Here is a 25,587-nt window from a genome sequence, read left to right as displayed (position 1 = left end):
TCACACAATAGAATCACAACATCAGCATAACGTTTAGACACTAACCGTGATACCGATGGGTTTAGATAAATCGAGATGGAAAATGTGTTTACGGTTACAAGAGTTTATACAATTCAACTCATACTGGGCCGCGAACCTTCCTGGGCCGAAGGCCCTCTTCGGCGAAGGACCTTCTTCGACGAAGATCCATTCTTCGTCGAAATGAGGGTGGCGAAGAATCCACCATTCTTATTCTTCGTCGAAATGAGGGTGGCGAAGAATCCCACTCTTCGTCGAGGGGAACTTGTGGCGAAGACCTTATTATTAAACCTTAAACAAACTATATTTAACGCTACACATTTAACAACCAAGCATTACACATAAAATATTGATCATTCAGATAATTATACACGACAGCACGTAAATCAAATTGTAAAAAACAGGATTGTAAAGTCAGTGATGTGCATAGGAAAGACCTTGAAATCTCGGGTTGTCACATTTTCCACCTGAAACCTGTTCTAAACCTAAAACAATTGCATCTTCATAAACGGTCAAAGTTAACAAGTTTTGAAAGTTTAAATCTAAAAATTATTCAAACTTTACAACTTTCAAACTGTTGTTGGTCGGTGATTGATTGAGAGTTGGTCTCATGTGTGTCATGTGTTGTTTGACTATCTTCCAAGCGGTTGTTCTCATTACGCGTTTAGCTTTCTTGTATGTCCAGATGCGACATCTAAACAAGCTAAAGGCGAAGAGAACGTGTTAGATGACAAGCTTCGGAATGAACAGACGACATTGATGCAATCAAAGGATCAAGATGATCGAGTTGCAGCTGACCACTTTACAACACCGCAAGGATCTAGAATTCGAAGATCAAAAGATTCACGAGCATCATTCAAGGGGCAGTTTTTTCATACACTCCCTATTTGTGAAACGTGAAGACATCTGAATATCCTTCAACGTGAAGAATGAACCTCACGAGCGGCGTCTAAGGGGGAGTTTGTTGATGCATATTATGTGGACGCGACTCGGTTCGGTTCGGATCGGTTCGGTTCGACTCGGTTAGGTTCGGCTCAAGACCGCCGTCACGACATTCCTCCGTCGTGCGCCTCAAAGATCGACACACGAAGCACGAAGAGCCGTGAACAGTCATAACCTTGACATCACCATGACATCACGATGATGATGTCACATTACAACATAAAATCTTTGCATGGAATTTGTTTGTGAATGATGTCTACGAAGATTCCATGCCATGAAGATTATTAATCCATGTTGGACGAAGACTCCTTGCTGTGGGACGAAGACTCCTTTGACAAAGACTTCTTGCTCTCCAATGAACACTCCATTGTTTGTGACGAAGACTCCACTTCACGAAGATTGGAGGGTTCGTCAATGTCTGAAGGTTCGTCAGTTGTGTCCACGAAGACTCCTAGTCTTCGTGGGCCTGTTGTATGTTTGTGGGCGAGTTTCCATTCTTCGTTGAACTGTGGATAAGGTTTGCTATATAAGGAACACTTGCAGACACAGACACACAGATACCAGTGAGTTTGAGAGAGCATTTTCTTGTACCAATCTTTGTAACCAAACTCTGCTCAAAGTTAATACATGAGCTTTTAACTTTGAAATCTATTGTGTATTTGTGTGTTCTTTGACTTGGTTGCATACCCGCTTGGATTCCGTACTTGCGGGTTTGTTCGGTAACAAGGAGAAGGTGTTCTAGATCCTCCTCTAGGGACCTACATACACTACTACAAAACAGAGCTTTAGACGGGGTGATATGGGTTTTAAGACGGTGTTTTCAACACCGTCTTAAAGCACACCGGTTTAAAATCAAGTCTTATTAGACGGTGTTCGAAGTGTTCAATTTGAACACCGGCTTAAACTTGATGAACACCGGCTTAAACTTAATGAACACCGTCTTTTGGTGTTCAATTTGATAAACTTGATGAACACCGTCTTTTGATATTATGATATAAATCGTCACTGTTATCCTGTCGTGGCAATCGTCACTATTTCCCTGTCGTCGCTGATGCTTAAAAAACGTTTTTTTTCTTGTTTTTTCAATACAAACCTCGCCAATTTCCTGTTCACGACACACAAAAACTAAATAAACATAAACTAGTAAGCATAAACGTAAGCATAAATGGTTGCCTTTCAAAAAAAAACATAAGCATAAACGTCACAAACATCACAATCCGAGTTCGTTTTAAGTCACAATTCACAAACACGTCATAAAACTACCTAACATATAAAATGTAATAATTGTACGTTATATTCGTGTCATCATCTGCTTCTAACAAACTAAGTGCCATGTCTACTTACACAAAACCTCAGGGACGAAAATGGCACGTTACTCAAAACAAAAAGCATAATCATACGCAACATGTGGATGAGCATAACGCATCACGCAGTTAAATGTGGAAGCACCGCCCCAAACAGCAGCACCTTGACGGTGAACCGTGGCTAAGTAGGTCCCTAACGGAGACCACTGCACAAAACTTTCAGTCCAGAACTGCAAAAAAGAAATGCATTATTATTATTATTATCACATTCTAATATAATATTATAATCAACATTCTTTCATATAGAAAATGAAATAAGAGGATATGAAAATAAAGGATTTTTCTATTACAGGCATTTGTTAACGGGATCAGCCTTCACTTGTCTTGCATCGTTCCAAAGGACCTCTGTGTCGGATCCAACACCAATAACAATCTTGTTAATGCACTTTAGGTGATAAGTGCATGTCTCCCATTTATTAGGGTCTTTATTGTACATATGTTGAAAATTAGTCCCAAGTTTATCCTAGGGACATTTTGTCCAAGTTTTAGGATGGTTCTTTAGTCAGAGTTTTTGTATGGACTAAGGTCAGAGTTTGTTTGTGTAGCCTTTGTCTGAGTTTTGTCTAGGCAAAAGGTCTGAGCTTTGTGCTATATGTTTTGTCCGAGCTTTCTAGTTAGTTTTGAAAGTCCGGGCTTTGCCTTGTATATATACATTAATGTGGAATAGACAAGGCAACGATTCTGTGTGAAATTCTGTGCACCTAACCCTAATCATTGTGTGTGTTTTTGTCTAGCGGCTGCTTTGTGTGAGTGACGTCATTCATCTTCCTCATCAAGAATACTCAGTGTATTCTTGATTTCTCTCTCAAATCCTTGCATACTAGTTTTCATCTGCAGTGGTTAATCATCAGGTGGATTCCGCACACCTGTTGGTGGCTTTAGCTGAGTGAGATCTTGGATTAGGAGGCCTTACAAGTGGTATCAGAGCAGTGTGCTCATACTACTGTAGGTGTTCTTAGTTTGAAGGTTTTGGTGAGAAAAGTTCATACTTTGATAGGGTTTAGTGAGAGTTTAGTGACTTTTTGTGTTTTATTCATGATTCTTCATTCATATCTAGTGATTTGATGATGGATTTTGAGTAGGTTGGTGATTTTTAGTGTTGTTCTTCATCTGGGTTTTACAGGGGTTTTTGGTTCTTGTTCATACAGAGTTTTGAAGGTGAAAAAGATTCTGAGTTTGATCTTTGGAAGCCTTGTCCGTAGTTTACATTCTGTGTTTGTGTCTCCGGGGTATTGTTGAACCAGTGTGTAGTCACATTGGGGAGATAGTCCGGGGATTGGTTCTTTCTGAGTTTAGAGTTTATCTTGTCCGAATTTTTTAACCTTTAGTTAAGTCCGACTTTTAAACTCTTTATTTAGTTCTCAGGTCCGAGTTTCTGGTTGTCCGAATTTTAGAATATTCCTGAGATAGGTCCGACCTTTGACTTGTGTTTATTATAATATAAGAGTCCGACTTTTGTCTTGTTTTAGTAGAGTCCGAATTTCATCGTCCAACTTTTATCTAGGTTAGTGTGTCCGAGTTTTAGTTTATTCACATAGTCTGAATTTTTATTATTCTTGTTTAGACGTCCGAATTTATCTTTTATCTAGAGTTATAGTCCAAACTTTTAGAGTATCTGAATGTTATTTTCCTGAGTCCGAATTTTATTGTGTTACTAGAGTAGTAGTGTCCGAATTTTTAACTGTAGTTGAGTCCGAGTTCTTTCAAGTGAGTCTAGTGTGTCCGATTTTAACTTGAGTTATTTTGTTCGAACTTTATCCTATCCAAAGAAGTCCGACTTTTATCTATTAGAGTCTTAGTCCGACTTTCAACAGTGTAGTAACTAGTCCGAATTTTCTATTGGAGTCTTAGAAAGTCCGAATTTCATCTAGTTCTTTGAGTCTGAGTTTTTGTTTCTTAGTTAAAGTCCGAATTATTTAATCCTTTAGTCCGAATTTCTTTAAATCCTCTAGAGTCCGAATTTTTTAAGTGTTAGAGTGTCCGAATTTCTATAATTATCAGAGAGAGTCCGAGTTTCTTTTTATTGGGGAGTCTGATCTTTTATTAGTGTCCGAGTTTTTCTGTGTGTTTTATGTCAGGTTTTTGTGATCCGGGTTTCACACTCTGATTAAAGCTCAGACACTTCACTCCGTGTTTTCTCTCCGAGTTTGGACTTAGAAAATCTTCTCTGTAACAAAGTTCTTGCTTGGTAACCTACTGTTGTTTTCTGAAATGGCAAACAACAATCTGACTGCAATGGTGCAAAACCTCAAGCACAATGCTGAAGTAGGAAGTAGCGACAAACCTCCTTTGTTGATAAACGAGCTTGATTTTCCTGAGTGGAAGGAGCGTTTTGAAAGATATGTGCGACCAAAAGACATCAAAATCTGGTTGTGTATCGTTAAAGGATGTGGAGCTACTCCAGTATGTACGTTGACGATTGATACGTATTTGGCACTCACTGACGACCAAAAGAGATTTTTTGACTGTGAAGAGAAAGCTATGTCAATGATAACGATGGCAATGTCGCAATCTATACTTCATACGTTCCGTAATAGAAATAGCTCAAAGGAATTGTGGGATAGTATGATCCAGCGATATGAAGGAAATGAAATGTACAAGAAGCGACGTCTCGAACGTTTGAAGACTCAATTCGTTGTGTTCAAGGCTTTAAGAAATGAATCATTTGATGACACAGTGAACCGATTTTATCATCTGTTGAGCGAACTTGATAGAAGTCAAGAGGGTATCTACACCGAATTTGAGAAGGTTGAGAAGTTTCTGAATTGTCTTTCCAGAGAATGGAATATGTACACTGCATTGATTAGAGAGGGTGGTCTCTATGAGGAGCTCTCATTGGAAAAAGCTGTTCAGAAACTGAGGGGTTATGCTTGGAATATGGAAGATCAAGCATCTGATTTCGAGAAGATCCAAGATCCTCAGTTATATAAGGCTTCAAAACCAACGGAGAAGGGTAGTAATGGTGGAGTTGGTGTTGCCTTGTATTCGGAGAATGAAGGTCCTGCAAGGGAACACGCCTTCATAAGCAACAATGACAGTTCAGGTGGAACAACCAATTCAAATCAAGGGATGTACTCCTCTAGTGGAGCTCAGAAATCTCAAGGAATAAGCTTGAACATTCCTAAGATAGATGCAAGTTGTTTGAAGTTGATTGAAGAAAACATGAGTCTGTTGGCGTCCTTCATGACTGCCTACGAGAACTTGTGTCTTGGAAAGCTCGTTGAACCGTCAAGTCTCGATGAGGACTTTGATCAGATAGATCAAGACGAAATAGAAGAACTTGATCTACAACTCAATATGGCACTGTTAGTCCGTAGAGCGAAAAAATTTCTATTGAAGACAGGTAGGAAGTTCATAGGAGGTCAGACAAAGACTCGAATGGGAGTCGACATGTCCAAAGTAAAATGTTACAACTGCGGTATCTATGGGCATTTTGCACGTGATTGTCGAAATCCGAAAATGGAAAGATCTGATAGAGACAACAACTCTCGAGGAAATAATTCAAGACCTCACAACAATGCATCACCTGCTACCTCTAATTCAAGTGCTCGTTCAAGTGGGTCTGAAAATTATACACCTTCGACAAACAATGCTATGGTGGCTCAACCTCTACAAAGTGTGACTGAGCCTTATGACTGGGGATGTGCTTTGGAAGACATCTCAGGAGCAATTGTGTCACAAGCATTTATAGCAAAAATTGTGAACGAAGAAGTGTATGAAGAGATTGTCGAAGAGACTAATATTGAGGAGCTTGCGGTTGTAGCTGAGGTTCTTGGAGAAGAGTTGGATTCGGGGAATGTTGCTGAAAATGAAGATTCCTTGATTGAAGAGACCGTTGAAAAGTCTAACAAGACAGAAGATGAAGAAAAGGGAGAACGCTTTGAATTCAACATCTCCACGGCTGAAATGCAGCAATTTGCGGATGCAGAAGCTAAAAGGTTGGAAGAAAACTCCGTTGAGAACGAGGCTTGTGCATTCATGGCTGGCATTGAGGTAAAATCATCTTTTCTAGATAAACGATGTGCTAGATGTGTTGAGTTTGTGACTATGATTGATAGATATGCACTTCATAACACAAACTTAATTGTAGATTTAGAAAAATCCAGAAAACTCATTGCTGTTTTGTCTAATTCGGATAAAGAACACCGAATTAAGATAAAAGCGCTGAAAATGATATCTCTGAATTTGAGAGACTTGTGGCTCAGGGAAATCTTAAAAATCAGGAATTAAAATCTGAACTAGAAATGAATCAAAATTGTGTTTTGGAAAAGAACAAAATTATTTTAGAAAAAGATAATCTGATTTTAGATTTGCAACGAAAGATTGAAAAGTTCAGGGATTCATCTGAAGTGATGAATTTCTGTATTAACAGCCAACGTCTCAAAGAATCTGAGGAAGAAATGTTCGGCATTGGTTATACTAAGGTGCCTCCTCCGGTAAACCATAATTATACATCAATGCCAAGCATTGATCCTGAATTGGCAAATTTTGTGCCAACGACCCCTCTGACAGTTGAACCACAGAGTGAGTCAGAATCTGAGCCAGATGAAGTTACTAACTCAGATCAGTCGAAGATGAGTGGAGTTTCAAAAAAAAATGAGGTGAATTTTGAAAACATTGAAAATTTGATAAGCAATAAGATTTTAGAAATTTTCAATCAAGTTCAAAATGAGAAGTCAAAACCAAAGTCACGTGGGAAAAATAAAAAGGCTTTGAAAAATGTCCCTAAAACTGAGTTTGTTAAAGGGGAGGATTTTGTCAAAGAAGAAATAAAAATCAAGACAGGTTCCAACTCTCAGTTTGTGAACCAAATCTTGAAAAATTCCACCAACGCCTCATCATCTCCGACCGATCATGAGGAACGTCCAAAGAATGCTGCAAGAATTCGCAAATGCTATAAGTGTCATGGGAAAGGACACTTAGCAGCAGACTGTCCCGATGACAGGGGTAAATCTCTTGTTGATCCTGATCAAAAGAAACCTTTTGTTGAAAAACCACAAAATGAAAAAGTTAATGTTGAAAAGAAAAATGGTAAAAATCAGAAGGTTGAGAAAAACAAAGTGATTAAACAAGAAGTAAAACCAGTTGTCAAACCAAATGTTAAATCACAACAAACTCAGGATCAAGAGGAGAAACACGTTGTTATTAACCGTGGGGACAGATCAGAAAATGTATCTCAAAGACATGATACTCGTGAGAAAACCCCTCACAGACGACAAAACCATGTCACTTTCCAAGTAGTTGAGAATGACCAACGCTCTGGAGGTCCGAACAACAACTATGTTAGACCTCAGGCACAGAACAGATTCGTGAATGACCGAAATGCGTCACCCCCCCCCCCCGATTTCCAAATCAAAGACAGCATTCGGATAATCATCCACGATCATTCTCAAGACACGAAGATGCTCCTAGATTTGGTAGGAATTTTGAGCCACCCAGGAATCAAAATTACAGTTACCAAAACTATGGAAGCCGAGGGTACGGAAACTCTAGTTATACCAACAGATCGTCAACTCCGTATAATCCACGATTTGCGGGGACTCATTCCAACAATTTCCGAAGTGGAAATGGTGGACACAGAGGCGATAATGGTTATTTCAAAGAGTTTTTTTATGTTGACGAATCAGGACGACCCAAGACCATCATGGCTTGGGTCCCACACTCTAACTAAATTTTTGTTGGGGAGTGTAGGAGCAGCTGAAGAGGGCTATCTATATTATGTATATCGATAGTGGCTGTTCCAGACATATAACAGGAAATAAAGAGTTATTGAACAATTTTAAACAAATCCGTGGTGGTTATGTGAATTTTGCTGGTGAAAAGGGTGGTTACATCACCGGTGAAGGCCCTGTGTCAAATGGAAAAATCACGCTGCATAAAGTTAACTACGTTGAAGAATTGAAGCATACCTTGATGTCGGTTTCTCAAATATGTGATAACAAGTACACGATGTTGTTCACTGATAAAGCTTGCTTCGTTTTGCGTCCGGGATTTGTTATTCCTGAAGATTGGATCGTTATGAGGGCTCCAAGGGTGAATAACACATATGTCATGGACATGCGCCCGTTGGTTAACTCGTCTGCTCCAGTGACTTGTCTACTTTCAAAGGTGACTGAAGATCAATCGTACCTCTGGCATAGGAGAATGGGCCACGTGCATCTGCGAAAAATGAACCACTTAGTGGAAAACAACTTAGTGTTGGGGGTTCCTTTACGTAGTTTCAATATGCACAACAAATGTGAATCATGTGAAAAAGGAAAAATCAAACGAAAGCCTCATAAACCGAAAACAGTTAACTCAATTCAAAAACCACTTGAATTGCTTCACATGGATCTTTTCGGCTCGATCCGTGTTGCTAGCATTGGTGGGATGTCTTATTGCTTAGTTGTCACTGATGATTTCTCACGTTACTCATGGGTATTTTTCCTAAAAACAAAGGATCAAACCGCTGGTATCTTAAGAGACTTATTCAAACAACTTGAGAAAAATTATTCACTTCCTATTAAGAAAATCCGAAGTGACAACGGCACTGAGTTTAAAAATCATTACATGGATGAGTTATGTCGGGAAATGGGAATAATTCATCAGTTTAGCGCTCCATATGTTCCTCAACAGAACGGAGTAGCAGAATGGAAGAATCGTACCCTGATTGAGGCGGCCCGCACTATGCTTTCTGAATCAAAATTGCCAATTTTCTTCTGGGCCGAGGCGGTAAACACTGCATGTTATGTGTTAAATCATGTGCTTACTTTCAAAAGAGAAGATAAAACGTGTTATGAATTGCTTGTAAACAGGAAACCAAACCTATCTGATTTTCAGCCTTTTGGGATTAAGTGTGTTATCAAACGCACCAAAGATACTCCGAAAATGGGGGAAGTTGGTGAAATTGGGTTCTTTTTGGGTTATGCCAATGGAACTCCAAACAAAAGCGTTTATAACATCAAGAAGCGAACAGTGGAGATCGTGTTTGATATAACTCCTTTGAGTTTCGATCCTCCACCGTCCGAATTCGGTCCCAAAAGCGGTTATGATTATGATAAATTATTTGATTCATTTGATCTTCCTGATGTCTCATAAGAAGATTCGGAGGTTGTATACACACATCTTGTGAACAAAGATGAAGTGGATGCGAGCTGGAGAGCAAGTATTCCTACTAATGTGTCTTCGAACGTTCCAGTCGTTGATTCTTCGACCGTAAATAATGTTGTTGCTGAGCAGATCCCCAATGCAGCTGCTCAAACTACAAGTGGAGATCTATACGTTGACTTTTTAGCATATCCAAATGTTAATTCGTCTTCTGGTAATGATCAAGCTTGCAGTAGTAATGCAAATGCTGAGGGGGAGATTCAATCGAATTTGGGAAACAATCTTCAAGCTCCGGCAATTCCAGTTCCAATAACAAATATTCATCATCCTGTAGATAATATTATTGGGAATCCAAATGCGGGAGTGCAAACGCGAAGGAGTATTTCAGAGATGCAATGTCTGTTCTCTGCTATCAAGAAAGAAGAAATCTACAATCTTAGCCTGCATGAATGTTTTATCTCTCAGATAGAGCCGAAGAACTATCAAATGGCTCTGAAGGATAATTCTTGGTGTGAGGCGATGCAAGAAGAGTTAGCTCAGTTCGACAAGTTAAAGGTGTGGAATTTGGTCGATCTTCCAAAAGGCCAACATGCAATCAACACGAAATGGGTTTTCAAGTGCAAGAAAGACGATAAGGGTGTCGTTGTGAGAAACAAAGCACGTTTGGTTGTTCAAGGCTTCAATCAAGAGGAAGGGATTGATTATACCGAATTTTATGCACCGGTGGCAAGTCTGGAAGCTATTCGTTTGTTTCTAGCCTTTGCTGCACACATGCGTATCAAAGTTTATCAGTTGGATGTGAAAAGCGCCTTCCTTTATGGGAAATTGCATGAAACTGTGTATGTATCCCAACCACCGGGTTTTGAAGCTCCAGGGTTAGACAACAAGGTCTATCTGTTGGACAAGGCTCTTTATGGTCTCCATCAGACCCCTCGAGCATGGTACGAGACGTTGTCAAAGCATCTTTTGGAGCATGGGTTCTCGCGTGGTGCGATTGACTCCACACTGTTCATTTTGAAGAAAGGGGGAGATTTTCTGATTGTGCAAATTTACGTTGATGACATAATTTTTGGTTCTTCAAATGAAGAAGTGTGTCGTGAGTTCGAAGCGGTGATGAAGTCAAAGTTTGAAATGAGCGCGATGGGCGAGTTATCCTTCTTTTTAGGTCTTCAAGTAAGTCAAGAAAAAACCGGGACGTACGTGCATAAGACAAAGTATGTCCACGAGATTCTCAAAAGATTTGGATTGGAAGATAGCTTACCCTATGACACGCCTCTCCCGACAAATCTCAAGCTTTCACCCGATGATGTGAAAGATCCTGAAGTGGATCCGACTCTATATCGAGCAATGATAGGTTCATTGATGTATCTTACTGCTTCACGACCAGATATTACGTTCTCTGTTTGTTTGTGTGCTAGGTACCAATCAACTCCGAAGGAGTCGCACTTGAAAGCTGTCAAGCGTATTTTCAGATATCTGAAAGGGACGGCTAAGCTTGGATTGTGGTATCCAGCTGAAGGTGGTCTGGATTTGATGGCGTATGCTGACGCAGATTTCGGAGGGTGCCGGATGAACAGAAAGTCAACCTCTGGCGGTGCACAACTTCTTGGGAATCGTCTTGTCTCTTGGCAATGCAAAAAGCAAGTTGCCGTTTCTCTATCCACGTGCGAGGCCGAGTACATTGTTGCTTCAAGCTGTTGTGCTCAGGTTTTGTGGATTCAGCAGCAAATGAGGGACTACGGTTTGAATTTTACTCCAACTCCTATCCTTGTCGATAACAACTCTGCCATTTCCATAACAAACAATCCAGTAAATCACTCACGCACTAAGCACATAGATGTTAGGCATCATTTTATTCGTGACTGTGCTGAGAAGGGTTTAATAGAAGTGGCTAGGGTAGACACCTTGGATAATCTTGCCGACCTGTTTACAAAAACATTCGATCGGGCTAGATTTGAAAATCTGGTCCGAATGATTGGCATGATCAACCCTGAGTAAAATGCTTTCAAAACTCGCATAGAAACTTTATTTTATCTTTTCTGTACAATTCTTACTGCTTTCGAAAAATTGAAAAACTCCAAAAATATTTTACATAGTTGTAGGATAAATTTTTCAGAAAAATACAAAAACATATGAAAAATTTAAAATGAAGTCGTGTTGACATATAAGGGAAATGATAGTACATCGGTGTGCAGGACTATGGTTATATAATCAATTAACCGTTAACTGTGGCAGCTTCATCATACGTTGCTTCGGTAGGTTTTACGCGTAAATAAGAACCTGTCTTTGGTATATAAACATAATGAACTGCGTAACTCGTGTGGCGCATCTCTTGGATATATGGTCTTGGTACCGTAATTTCGTTTGATAGATTGCCGAGGTTCTGAGATACGTGGTCTTTATGCTGTTTATCATCTGGGTATCATGGTTGCTTCTTTTACCGGAAAATAACGGGGACGCAAGTCTAGATCTTCCATGATACCATACATACGTGTAAATATCCTTAATTCATGATGCATTCGACCCAAATAAGTGATAAACAATCACATGTCCCACAAAATTTATGCGAGAGTCAAGTTCGTCTCTTTGTCTGTACGATGGTACTAACCTGTTCACGGACTTGCTCCTGTGCCCTTTGCATCTGAAATTCAAGTTCCTCCTAGATAAGTGATTCTATCACAAAGGACTTGTTTTCAATCCCAAATAAGTGAGTATCTCACATTAGCTTATACGTCTAAAACAGATGATAAATGGTATACTCACCAGTAAGATGATCTCTCGTGTATACCTTGATACGGGAGTATATTCTGAGGTGGGTAAACATAGTTATTGTCAGGTACTAATACACTTAATTCCATATCTCGAAAACAGTGTTCGAAAGCGTGCTAAAACTTAAGTGGACCACAATACCGTTGAACGTCTTGAACTGTCAATATCATTCTAAAAGATTAAAGCTAAAATGCTATGGTTCTTGTGTTGGGTACTGACAGTAAAACCGATATGATTCCTTTGCTCCGACTTCACAAAAAGATAATTAGTGTAAATATGTTCTTAGGTTTAACCTATTTAATTTAGTTCAAATTGAAAAACCACAAAAAGATTTTGCTTTCTTATTTCTATGTGCGAGTTATCTTATTAAGAATACTCTAGGGTTGTGAAAATTGTTTAAATAAGTTATTAAATGTTGGTTGTTTAATATTTCAATTGTTTTTTTCTGGGGTATTGGAATTTATTTTTGGGATCCAGGTTTGGGCCGATGTCTCCGGGGTCAAGTTTCTTAATCCGGTGTTAAGTGTTTCAGGTCTGGATCGTTCATCTCAAGATGGAAGAGTTGGAGAAGCTGTATGCGTCTGGATCATTCATCACAAGATGGAAGATTTGGAGAAGCTGTGTGCGTCTGGATCGTTCATAACAAGATGGAAGATTTGAAGAAGCTGTGTGCGTCTGGTTCGTTCATCTCAAGATGGAAGATTTGAAGAAGCTTCGGCGCCTGCCCCTAAAACACAATGAAAAAGATCGTGTTCTAGCGGACCAGTTCATCAAGGTGGTTCAGTTCTGTGTGAACAACAAGGTTTGGGCAGGAAGCAGCTTCTCGAAGAGAGTATGAAGATTTCAAGACCAATGAAGACCATGCACTAATCAAGGGGGAGTTTGTTAATGCACTTTAGGTGATAAAGTGCATGTCTCCCATTTATTAGGGTCTTTATTGTACATATGTTGAAAATTAGTCCCAAGTTTATCCTAGGGACATTTTGTCCAAGTTTTAGGATGGTTTCTTTAGTCAGAGTTTTTGTATGGACTAAGGTCAGAGTTTATTTGTGTTGCCTTTGTCTGAGTTTTGTCTAGGCAAAAGGTCTGAGCTTTGTGCTATATGTTTTGTCCGGGCTTTCTAGTTAGTTTTGAAAGTCCGGGCTTTTCCTTGTATATATACTTTAATGTGGAATAGACAAGGCAACGATTTTGTGTGAAATTCTGTGCACCTAACCCTAATCATTGTGTGTGTTTTTGTCTGGCGGCTGCTTTGTGTGAGTGACGTCATTCATCTTCCTCATCAAGAATACTCATTGTATTCTTGATTTCTCTCTCAAATCCTTGCATACTAGTGTTTCATATGCAGTGGTTAGTCATCAGGTGGATTCCGCACACCTGTTGGTGGCTTTAGCTGAGTGAGATCTTGGATTAGGAGGCCTTACAAAACTGTTCTCTTCCTTTCTCATCAGTAAGCCAGCGTTGCAGATTCTCCTGCATTATGCCAAAACGTTTAACGTTATAACTAGTTTGCAATATATCTTATAAAAGTCTTCAGATCTGCAAAAAAGCCACAAACGGGAATCAGGTTTCCCACTTTCACCCATGTACAAAAAAAGCAAACAAATAATTCAACCAAATCCCATGACTCCAAACAGATTTCTCATAAAAATGATGTTTGGAAGTGATGTTTCATCAATGCTATATGCAGTAAAAAGTTAAGCATGTGTATTGCAATTTATAGAAATGATACCAACACAAGAATTACCCATGAATGAACACTTGATAACACGAAAATAACTGCAAAACGTTAGGCATTAACTACTACTTTCAAGAACTGCATTAAGTAGGGGTGCAAACGAACCAAGCAGGTCGAGAAAAAGCTTGAAACGGGCTGAGCGTTATAGAGAGCGCGAGCCGAGCTTGAGCCTAAAATGAATCTCGTTTATTTATCGAGCCCGAGCTCGACCCTAGCATGGGCTCGACTAGCCTTATCGAACCTTGGTGTAATATTAGTTTTTATTAATATTTAATAACATTTACCCTTTATTTAAATTCGTCTAGTAAACGAGTCGAGCCAAGCTTATTTAACCGTGTTTACGAGCCAAGCCCAAACCTAAAAATAAGCTTGTTTAGTAAATGAGCTTCACTTATCGAGCTCGCGAGCCTAAATGAGTCTATTATAATCTAGCCTGGGCAGAGCTCGAGTTTGAGAAACTACCAACGAGCCAAGCTCGAGCTTTAAAATTAAAGCTGGAACTAACAATAAGGCATACAAAAAAGTTCTTTAGAAAAAAAAAACTTAATGAAAAATATTAAAAAATCCATTAGTCACATGAAATTGGAACAAACTACACAATATACAACGCAAAGAAAATAAACTAATTCTGGATGCATACCCCGGGTGTATGAGGCCTGCTCTCAGGTGGAGCCTGTAAGTGAAGTTCCTGCCGGGTAACTGTCGCTTATCAGTTCTGTGTCAAACAAAGCAGAAGTCCAAGTTAAAGTCAATGATAATGAAGAATTCAACCACATGAAGACCATGCATTGATCAAGGGGGAGTTGTTAATGCACTTTGGGTGAAAAGTGCATGCCTTCATTTTGTAGGGTCTTTATTGTATATTTGTTGAAAGATAGTCCCAACTTTATCCTTGGACATTTTGTCCAAGTTTTAGATTAGTCCTAGTTTTATCCTTGGACATTTTGTCCAAGTTTTAGATTAGTCCTAGTTTTATCCTTGGACATTTTGTCCAAGTTTTAGGTTAGTCCTAGTTTTATCCTTGGACAATTTGTCCAAGTTTTGGATTAGTCCTAGTTTTATCCTTGGACAATTTGTCCAAGTTTTGGACTAGCCTTTGGTCTGAGTTTTATGTTTAGGGCAAAAGTCAGAGCTTCGTGTAGATTGTTGTTGTCCGAACTTTAGTCCCTAGTCTATATATATGTGTTGTATAGGATTAGGGCAAAGAGAGGAAACAGAGATAGACAAAACAGAGGCTAGAACGAGACAGAACAAAAAGAAGCTTTGTGCACCTCTCCAGAGAGACTATGTGTTTGTGAGAGAAAGCTAAGTTTAGATCTTTGTGATCTAAACCAGCTTGTAGAAGATGATGTATACTCGTTTGGTATGTAATCTCTGATGATTGTATTGAAATGAATGAGTTTGTCTTGCATCTTCTTCTTCATCTACCCTGTTCTTGTCCTTCATGTCTTGAATCAAGTGCAATGTTTGATGTTCGTCATCGATCCAGTGCTTTCACAGTGGTATCATAGCATGGTTACCGATTTGGAATGGTCTAACCGCCTTCCGAATCACCATTGCTCTTGATTTGATGTTTGTTTCCGCCAAACATCTTGAAGACGTGAAGATTTTGGTCCAGATATGAAGATATTTGATCTGTGTTGGAGAGAACTGCTGGGTTTTTGGAGATCTAGGGTTTTGATCCAAAAAGGATTGTCTGAGTTTAAAACTCTGTGTTTGTGTTTCCGGGGTTTTTGGTGAACCAGTGTGAAGTCACACTGGGGAGATAGTCAGGAGACTAATTACTGAAGCTTGTCCGAGCTTTACAATTTGGAATTATGAATAGTTCAGAGGTTTCAACTTTAGAGGTTGGTAGGTCCGAGTTTTAGAATCTCCAAAAAGGTCAGAGTTTTATAACCTTCAAAAGGTCAGAGTCTTGGAAACTTCAAAAAGGTCAGAGGTTTGGAAACTACAAAAGGTCAGTGTTTTGGAAACTACAAAAGGTCAGAGTTTTGGAAACAAGGGTCAGAGTTTTGGAACCTCCAAAAGTCTGAGTTTTTTTTATTATTCTTTTAAAGTGTCCAAGTTTTAAAACTTCCTTTGTGTCTGAGTTTTAAAACTTCCTTTGTGTCTGTTGGTCCGAGTTTTAGTATGGATGAAGTTAATGGTCCGACTATTAAAGTTCCGACTATTAAAATTTCCGAGTTTTTGTCCTCCATATAAAAATTCCGACTTTTTCAGGTCCGAGTTTTTGGTTCCTGTTTATTTGTGTCCGAAGATTCATGATATTCTTAGAATTTGTCCGAATTTTAAACTTGTTAGTAGTCCGACTTTATTTAGTCTGAGTTAGTTAAGTCCGAACTAGTCCGAGTTTTGTCTCCTTTGAATTAGGTCCGTATTTTTAACCTTTCTTAGTGAGTCCGAGTTTGTTTCTCTTTAGTTAGGTCCGAGTTTTGTCTTAGATCTACTTTAGTCCGAATTTTATTAGTTTAATAAACTAATAGTCTGAGTTTTTCTTAGTCCCTTGTGTCTGAGTTTTACTTGACCTTGACCTAGTCCGAGCTTTCTTTGTCCCTTGTGTCCGAGTTTCACTTAATCTTGACCAAGTCCGAGTTTTACTTGATCTTGACCTAGTCCGAGGTTTTCCATAGTCTGAGCTTTGAAACCATGTTGTAGCGATGTCACTATACAAACCAGGGACTGTTGTGTCGGCCAATGGTTATAGGTCTACAGTGGTTTGTAGTAAACAAGGGTGATGACTGGTTATTGTTATGATTGTTCGTACTCTCACTCTCTGGTGAGTTTAAGAATAAGTGGAATGGTTCTCCGTTCGTCGGAGATGTGGTACGGGTTTTAGTCATTTGATGGTTCTTTGTGGGATTCGTGGCGGCAAAGTGAGGGGGTGAAGAGAATACGACATGCTTGGATTGTTGTATTGTTTACAAAGAAAAAGGGGGAGTAAAAATTTTGAAATTCCTGTTTTCTTTGTAAATCAAAAGCTCGTGGTGCTACATCGAAACAAGTTCATGTTTACTATCTTTGAGATTAACTTAGTGTTAATCTTACCGGTGGCGAAGTGTTTATAACATGAAGCAAGTTAGAGCTAGTGTGTGATTAAGTTTTGTCAAGTTTGTTCGAGGTTCAATCAAGTGTTGACGTGATGAAGCAAATTGTTCGTTTGGCAAGTAGTTGAAGGTCATGCCTTTATCGTATGCCGGTTAGAGTAGAGAAGATTAGTCTTCTTGGTACCTCTTCCAAGTTGGTGACTGATCCGATTCTCGAAATAGGGGTTCCTACATTGAGGGGGAGATCAGAGACGAAAGTCATCGGGTAATTGTTGGATTTGTGAAGATACGAGATTGGATCTTGAAGATTCGAGATGAAATGATTTCGAACACTCGGTTGAAGACTCTGATCAATATGGCGGATGTACTTTTACAAAGTTCAGTTTGTTATTAACTTATCGAACTAAGCTTCATGTCTTTGTGAAGTTTGAAGTGATCAAGGTTGGGCATTGGAAATCCAATGTTTCTTTCTGCTACCGGTTAGGTTTGAAGATTAATGTATCGAGCGATATTCCTACATGTGGTTGTAGGTCGGTTCGCGTTAACTTGATTCGTGAGTAGTCTGAGGGGGAGGATCAACAGTGTTTGATGTTGGATTCTTCGGGTTTCTCAAAGCGGCCTTAAGTGATCGTCAGCAAGTCTTTAATTAGAAGGGTTGAAGATCGCTGTGCTCTACCTAAAAGATCAAGTCTCAGCTAAAGTTGAAAGCATGCATGATATCATCAGTCAAGGGGGAGTGTGTAAGTGCAGTATCCGGTGATTGAAGATTATCGATGCCACACAGAAGAACTGATGCAACAGTTAAGGGGGAGACTGTAAGTGCAGTTCCTACCGGGTAACTGTGGCTTATCAGTTCTGTGTCAAACAAAGCAGAAGTCCAAGTTAAAGTCAATGATAATGAAGAATTCAAGACCACATGAAGACCATGCATTGATCAAGGGGGAGTTGTTAATGCACTTTGGGTGAAAAGTGCACGCCTTCATTTTGTAGGGTCTTTATTGTACATTTGTTGAAAGATAGTCCCAACTTTATCCTTGGACATTTTGTCCAAGTTTTAGATTAGTCCTAGTTTTATCCTTGGACATTTTGTCCAAGTTTTAGGTTAGTCCTAGTTTTATCCTTGGACAATTTGTCCAAGTTTTGGATTAGTCCTAGTTTTATCCTTGGACAATTTGTCCAAGTTTTGGACTAGCCTTTGGTCTGAGTTTTATGTTTAGGGCAAAAGTCAGAGCTTCGTGTAGATTGTTGTTGTCCGAACTTTAGTCCCTAGTCTATATATATGTGTTGTATAGGATTAGGGCAAAGAGAGAAAACAGAGATAGACAAAACAGAGGCCAGAACGAGACAGAACAAAAAGAAGCTTTGTGCACCTCTCTAGAGAGATTATGTGTTTGTGAGAGAAAGCTAGGTTTAGATCTTTGTGATCTAAACCATCTTGTAGAAGATGATGTATACTCGTTTGGTATGTAATCTGTGATGATTGTATTGAAATGAATGAGTTTGTCTTGCATCTTCTTCTTCATCTACCCTGTTCTTGTTCTTCATGTCTTGAATCAAGTGCAATGTTTGATGTTCGTCATCGACCCAGTGCTTTCACAGAGCCCACTCGTCTGGGACTTTCATGAATTTGTCGATTTCATCGAACATGTTGACCGCAAAAATGTGTGCTCTGTCTAGCTTGTACCCATCGGTCTTCTCCTTTGCAAGCTCAGCTTCCTACACACACAAAAAAAATATTTATGGTGTGTTAAAATATAACTGCTGAAGTCTTAAGAGAAAATAGTACCTGAGGAGTGTTGTACTTGATGAAGCAATAACCTCTACCGGTGTCTTCATCTACATGCATCCAAAGTCCATTCTCCTTAATCACTCCAATTTGGCTATAGATTTTACGAACTACACCTTGAAGCTTCTTGAACTTTTCCCCAGGCACAACTGGCAAGTTATCCACAATAATAATACTCCCGAAGCCAGCATCAAACTCCAATGAATCCTCAGATCATCATCGTCACTGAAGATTCTAAGTACACAAATGAAAAACAAATTGGTAGACAAAACACAGGTATTCATAACTCGTAGTTCAATTACTGCAACCCCTTTCTGGATCTGGGTCCTTTACCCGAGACTTACTGAACCAAAGCCAAAGGAATACCAAAAGACCGTAGTCAATATAATTCTCAGTTTTTTATACATCTAGCAGATTAAAATCATTATCCTATCAACAACAACTTGATTAATCTGAGATATTTTTCTATTTGTTGAACTATTTAATAAAAAATTCAAAGATGTTCCTTTCAGATTTAGAGAAACTTGTATATAAATACATAAACTGACATATTAACAAGACGATCGACAAGCATCTATATATGAACTACATATGTGTGTATACACCTCAAAACGATCGGCAAGCATCTAAACATCATATTAACAAGATTCCCATCAGAGGCTATATGTCAGATAGCTTAAATGGTTATATAACCATCAATTTAACTTAAAAATTATCATATTCTATGCTGAAACATGGTTCCAAAATGTGTTCATCCGTAAAAACTAACCAAAGTCAAACCCAGACCCAATCAGGCCACCATTTCAACCCTACCCTCTCATAATCTTCACATCCCCCCTCTCATGCCCTGCCCCCAAACTGATATACCCATTTCATACATAAAAGTTTGTTCAAAAATTTATCCCCAACACCAAATTCATTCTCAACACACAATTCACACCTAAGCTTACTGTTCTGAAACACCCAATTCATCCCCAACACACAATTTTGTTTCAAGAACAAAAGTGGAAGAGGAAATTACCTGTGGTCCAGTGTTTCAGAAGGTCGTACAGCGGTGTTGAAGGTGGTCTGGCGAGGTGGGGCGGTGACAAACGTCGACGTCAATCTAGGGTTTGGGGGAGGCATTGGTTTGTGATTTGGGAGGGAATGAGGAAGTATTAGCCCGCCCAAAGATTTTGATAACCTTTTTAGCGGAGACATGTTTTAATAAAAGGTGATCCGTCAGATTGTGTTATGATCGAACGGCCTAGGACTAATAATGAAGAGGGGACGCGGATTATAAGACGGTGTTCAAGACAACACCGTCTAAAGGTTGCATAAAATAGTATAAGACGGTGTTTAAACATTAGACGGGTTTTTTTTTTTTTGAATTTTCTTGAATATTTTAATCAGAACAGCACAATGGTCATATGGATATTGATTTTAAGACGGTGTTATTGCTTTAACCCCGTCTAAAATAAAACTTCAACACCGTCTAATACTCCATTTTGTAGTAGTGATATCAATATTAAGCGAGCCTAGATTGTAGGTCCCTCGCGGAGGATGACGAACCTAAACCTTGTTATACAAACCCACTAGCGAGTGCGGAATCCAAGCTAGCAAGCAAACCGAGATGAAACAAGTATAAACACAAACACACAAAGGTTCACCGATTAACACCAATTGTATTAATACGAATGAAGGTTCCGGTTACAAGCACAATGTTTACAAATCAGTTTTGCAAACTCTCAAGGTGTGTGTGTGTTTCGGACAGAATGCTCTCAACATTCTATCTCTCCATGTGTGCATCTGTCTTTCTGTCTCTAGCTCCTGAACACACATTGCATGGGTATATATATACCCAGCCCAGGTTGTCTTGACCGAAGGATCCGATAGATGGTCGAAGGATCATCTATCGACTACAAAGCCATCGAAGGATCTGCATTAACCTCGAAGGATGATCTATCGAATCATCCATCGAAGGTTCATCTTTCAAGTTCATCGAAGGATCAACATTATCCTTCGATGAGCATCCTTCGAGCCAGACAAAAGACAACCATATTTCTAACTGTTTGGCCAAGTCAAACTAGGAGGACAGTTGACTTGGTCAAACTTACATGCCTAACAAGGACATCGTTTATAACGTGACCGAATACAGATAAAGTACAGACACAAGTGCACCAACAAACTCCCCCTTGGCTGTAGCTTTGTCTCGATCTTCGATGTTTGCAGATTTGTCTTGACCTTGATCATCCTTGATCTTCATGTCTTCAAGACTCTGATGTCCTTTCAAGTCTTCAATGTCGGAGGATCTTCAAAGTCTTCACGTCTTGAAAGTAGAGAGTGTATCAACAAACTACCCGTATCATGTAGGAAGTGTGTTGACAAACTCCCCCTTAACATAAGCTCCCCATTGAGTTATGCTCGTGAATGAATTGATCTTCAAAGCTTAAGATCCTTGTGGTGTTGATGATGGTCCGCAGCAACTCGATCATCTTCATCTTTTGAGTGCCTTTACGCCGTGTCTTCATTCCGAAGCTTGTCATTGACCATGTTCTCCTAGCCTTTAGAATCTGCACATGCAAGAAATCTAAACGCGTAATGAGAACAACTGCTTGGAATTTTAGCATAAACAAATGACACGCGAATGACCATGTCACAATCAAACACCGTCCGACAGTTTGAAAGTTTAAAAAAATTTCTCAATTTTAGATTTAACTTTCAAAACTTGCAAATTTCGACCGTTTATGAAGATTTAGTCAATTCGGTTTTCGTTCAGGTTTCAGGTAACGAAGACTCGAGCTCCAACATCGTACGATCGAAAATAAATTAGAAATAAAATCTTTTTGGCTTTTATAAAGTTTATATTAAAACTCACCTAAAATCTTTTTGGTATTTTTGAATAAATTAAAATACAACAATTTTAATATCCTTTGAGTGTTATCAAACGACATCACCGCTAATGTCGTGCTGATATGCACCAAACGACGAAACTGTTTAAAATAAGACAATAAAAGTTAAGCAGTAAATAAATATATACAGACATTCTTTTTGCGAGTTTTGAGGGTAAGAGAATCATATCAGTGTACGGTCATGTCAAAACACTCTTGTTGTTCAGTTAGTTAACATTAAAATAAGCATCCTATAACAATTATCGGTATTGTTGTCCACTTAAGCTCAACTTATCAGATGTAATCATGGCGAGGGGATACGTTAAGGTATGATTTATACTTACCGACCGGTGTTCATCCACATCACGACACATTCCCGTATCAAGGTATGCACGAGAATTCATCTTACCGGTGAGTATACCGATTATCATCTGTTTGACCGTATAGGCTGTGAGATACTCACTTATTTTGATTTGAAAACAAGCCCTATGTGATATAATCACTTATTGATGAGGAACTTGATTTTCATATGCATGAGGGCACATGAGCAAGTCCGTGAACAGGTCAGTACTTTCGTACAGCAGAGAGACGAACTTGACTCCTGGATAAATGTGATATTTTATCACTTATTTGTTAGGACATGTGATTGTTTATCACTTATTGAGGTCGAATGCAGTATGTAATATGTACACGTATGTATAGTATCATGGAAGATCTAGACTTGCGTCCCCGTAATTTTTCGGTAAAAGATACAACCATGATACCCAGATGATAAGCAGCATAAAGACCGAATATCTCAGAACCTCGGCAATCTATCAAACGAAATTTCGGTACTAAGACCATATGCCAATGAATGGTTCCCACCTGGTCTTCAGTCGATTTAAGATTTATATCACCCTGCACACTTTAAAATGATTGTGAGCCTACCGATACATCTTATATAGAGCTGCTTATCGTTTTTCATTTAAGGTTTAAAGAGGTTTGAATAGACCACTGATGTACTATCATTTTCTCTTTTGCTCGCCAGGAAACTCATTTTTGTTTTTCTATTGTTTTTGTGTTTTTGAAATTTTTTTCCGATGTTTTTGAATTTTCCGATTTTTGGATTTACTCCCCCTAAAATCAACAAACTAAGACAAATTTAAAACACAAAGGTATTTACAAAAAATGATTTTCCGATGTTGGTTTACTCTTGCTTGACCTTAATGCCGTTTACCAGTAATAAAAAGTCAAATCTTGATTTGTCAAATGCTTTGGTAAAAAGGTCGGCACGTTGGTCATCGGTGTGGACCTTAACAACATCGATTAGCCTTTTCTCAAAGCAATCACGTATGAAGTGATATTTGATTTCGATGTGTTTGGTCTTTGAGTGCTGCACAGGATTTCTAGTGATCTGTAATGCAGCAGAATTATCAACGTAAATAGGAGTAGTTAGGAATTCAAAACCGTAGTCGCGTAATTGTTGTTGGATCCAAAGAACTTGGGAGCAACAACTTGAGGCAGCAATGTATTCAGCTTCGCATGTTGATGTAGCGACGCACGTCTGCTTGTTGCACTGCCATGTGACTAGGCGATTTCCTAAAAACTGACATCCAGCCGTTGTGGATTTGCCGTCGATTTTGCATCCGCCATGATCAGAATCACTGAATGCGACTAAGTCAAAGTTATTATCCCTAGGGTACCATAGACCGGTGTCAGGGTAACCCTTCAAATAACGAAAAATCCTTTTTACAGCTGCAAGATGTGAGGCCTTCGGGTTTACTTGATATCTGGCAAGTAGGCACGTTGGGTACATTATGTCTGGCCTTGATGCTGTGAGGTACATGAGAGATCCGATCATTGCGCGATAGTACGAGGGGCTAACAGCTTCACCCTTCAAGTCTGGAGTAATTCCGTTATTTTGTGGCAGTGGGGTACCAATGGGCGTTGCATCGGACATCTGGAACCGGCTCAAGATGTCACCAACATATTTAGTCTGATGGATGAAAATCCCAGACTCAGTTTGTTGCACTTGTAGGCCCAAGAAGAAGGTCATTTCCCCCATAGCACTCATCTCGAATTTATCCTGCATAATGCGCTCGAAATTCCTACACAAGACATCATTAGTAGAACCAAAAATAATATCATCAACATATACCTGTACCAGAAGAAGATCTCCATCTTGTTCTTTGATGAAGAGAGTACAATCGATAAGACCTCTTCGAAAACCGTTTTCCAGCAGATAGGTGGATAAGGTTGCATACCAAGCTCGTGGCGCTTGACGAAGACCATAGAGAGCTTTGTTGAGCAACCAAACCCGATCGGGATGGACAGGATCTTCAAAACCTGGAGGCTGTTCGACATATACCTCTTCTTCAACCACACCATGTAGAAATGCACTTTTGACGTCCATCTGGTAAACCTTGAATCCTTTGAATGAAGCATAAGCCAGAAAGATCCGAATAGCTTCCAGACGTGCAACAGGTGCCTAGACTTCGTTGTAGTCGATTCCTTCTATCTGACGAAAACCTTGAACGACTAAACGTGCTTTGTTCCGAATAACCACTCCACGGTCGTCTTTCTTGCATTTGAAGACCCATCGAGTGCCAATTTTCTTGTAATTCTCAGTTCTTTCAACAAGCTTCCAAACACCAAGCTTTTGTGCTGCAATTCTTCCTGCATGGCTTCAACCCAAGCACTATCTTTCAACGCTTCTTTCCACGATTTTGGTTCTTCTTGTGACACGTAACACGCGAAGGACCAGTCATTTTGTTGACCAGATTCTCTTATAGCTGAATACAAACCAGCATTCCGGTTGTTTCTCAGCTGATTACGCGTCTGCACACCGCGATGGACATCTCCTATAATATTCTGCTGGGGGTGGGTATCATGAATCCTCATTTCAGGATTTTCTGGCACACGTGCATTGATACCCAAATTGGTAAGATTAAGATCGACAACCAACTCCACACCAGGAATGTGTGTAGAAGTGGATGCATTCCCTTCAGCAGTGTCTACATTCTGCATATGAGGTGTATCACCAGAGGCACCTTGAACAGGAGCAGCTGGAGCCGAAGATCCTTCAGCTGCATCATGATATTCATCATCTTCAGAAGATTCATTATAATCAGCAGCATCTTCATAAACCTCATTTTGAACCATATTGTTGACAGACGAAGAAGCTTGTGGGTCAATAACAATAGGTCTAACCAAAGGCGAGACAGTAGCATTGTCACTTTCCAACAACATCCTAGCCGCTGCTGATTCTTCGTCAAAGGTTGGCTGATTGAAGGAGTCAAATAGCCCATCATAATCGAACATCCACGGATCACCCGGAGCCCTAACAGGACTCGTGTACCTTTGAACCCTCACTTCACTCCATAGCTCAATCTTTTTGGTAGCTAGATTCCAAACACGAAAATTCGGAGTAGCATATCCAAGGAAGAAACCCTCGATAGCTCTTGCCCCAAACTTTCCATCCGGCTCAATCATAGTACATGGAGCACCAAACGGTTCTAGGTAAGAAAGATCCGGTTTCCTTTTCTGAAGGAGTTCGAAGCAAGTCTTGCCATGTCTCTTTACTGTAAGAACTCTGTTTAACGTGTAGCATGCAGCCGATACAGCCTCTCCCCAGAATTGAATAGGGAGTTCCGACTCTACTAACATTGTTCTTGCAGTTTCTATAATCGTCCGATTCTTCCTCTCCGCGACACCATTTTGTTGTGGAGTATAACGAGAACTGTACTCATGAAGAATGCCTTTAGAAGTACAAAACTCATCCATAACTTGATTCTTGAATTCGGTTCCATTGTCGCTTCGGATCCTCTTCACTTTCAACGAATAGAGATTCTCCAACATTGTAAGAAGATCCTTGAGGATGCCAGGAGTTTGACTCTTGTGTGCCATGAAGGATACCCAAGAAAATCTAGAATAATCATCAGTAACAACTAGACAATAAGCATCTCCGAATGTTGTCTTGTGTTTCATAGGT

At 39.5% G+C, this 25,587-nt stretch overlaps 1 pseudogene; it reads right to left on the bottom strand.

The window, feature by feature from the left end:
• Positions 1–2,332: 2,332 nt before the first annotated feature.
• On the bottom strand, positions 2,333–19,947 carry LOC118488842 (annotated as a pseudogene).
• Between the last annotated feature and the right edge of the window lie 5,640 nt (positions 19,948–25,587).

The sequence above is a fragment of the Helianthus annuus genome, chromosome 17 (assembly GCF_002127325.2).
Source record: "Helianthus annuus cultivar XRQ/B chromosome 17, HanXRQr2.0-SUNRISE, whole genome shotgun sequence".
NCBI lineage: Eukaryota > Viridiplantae > Streptophyta > Magnoliopsida > Asterales > Asteraceae > Helianthus > Helianthus annuus.
This window is presented reverse-complemented; position numbering and strand designations above follow the sequence as displayed.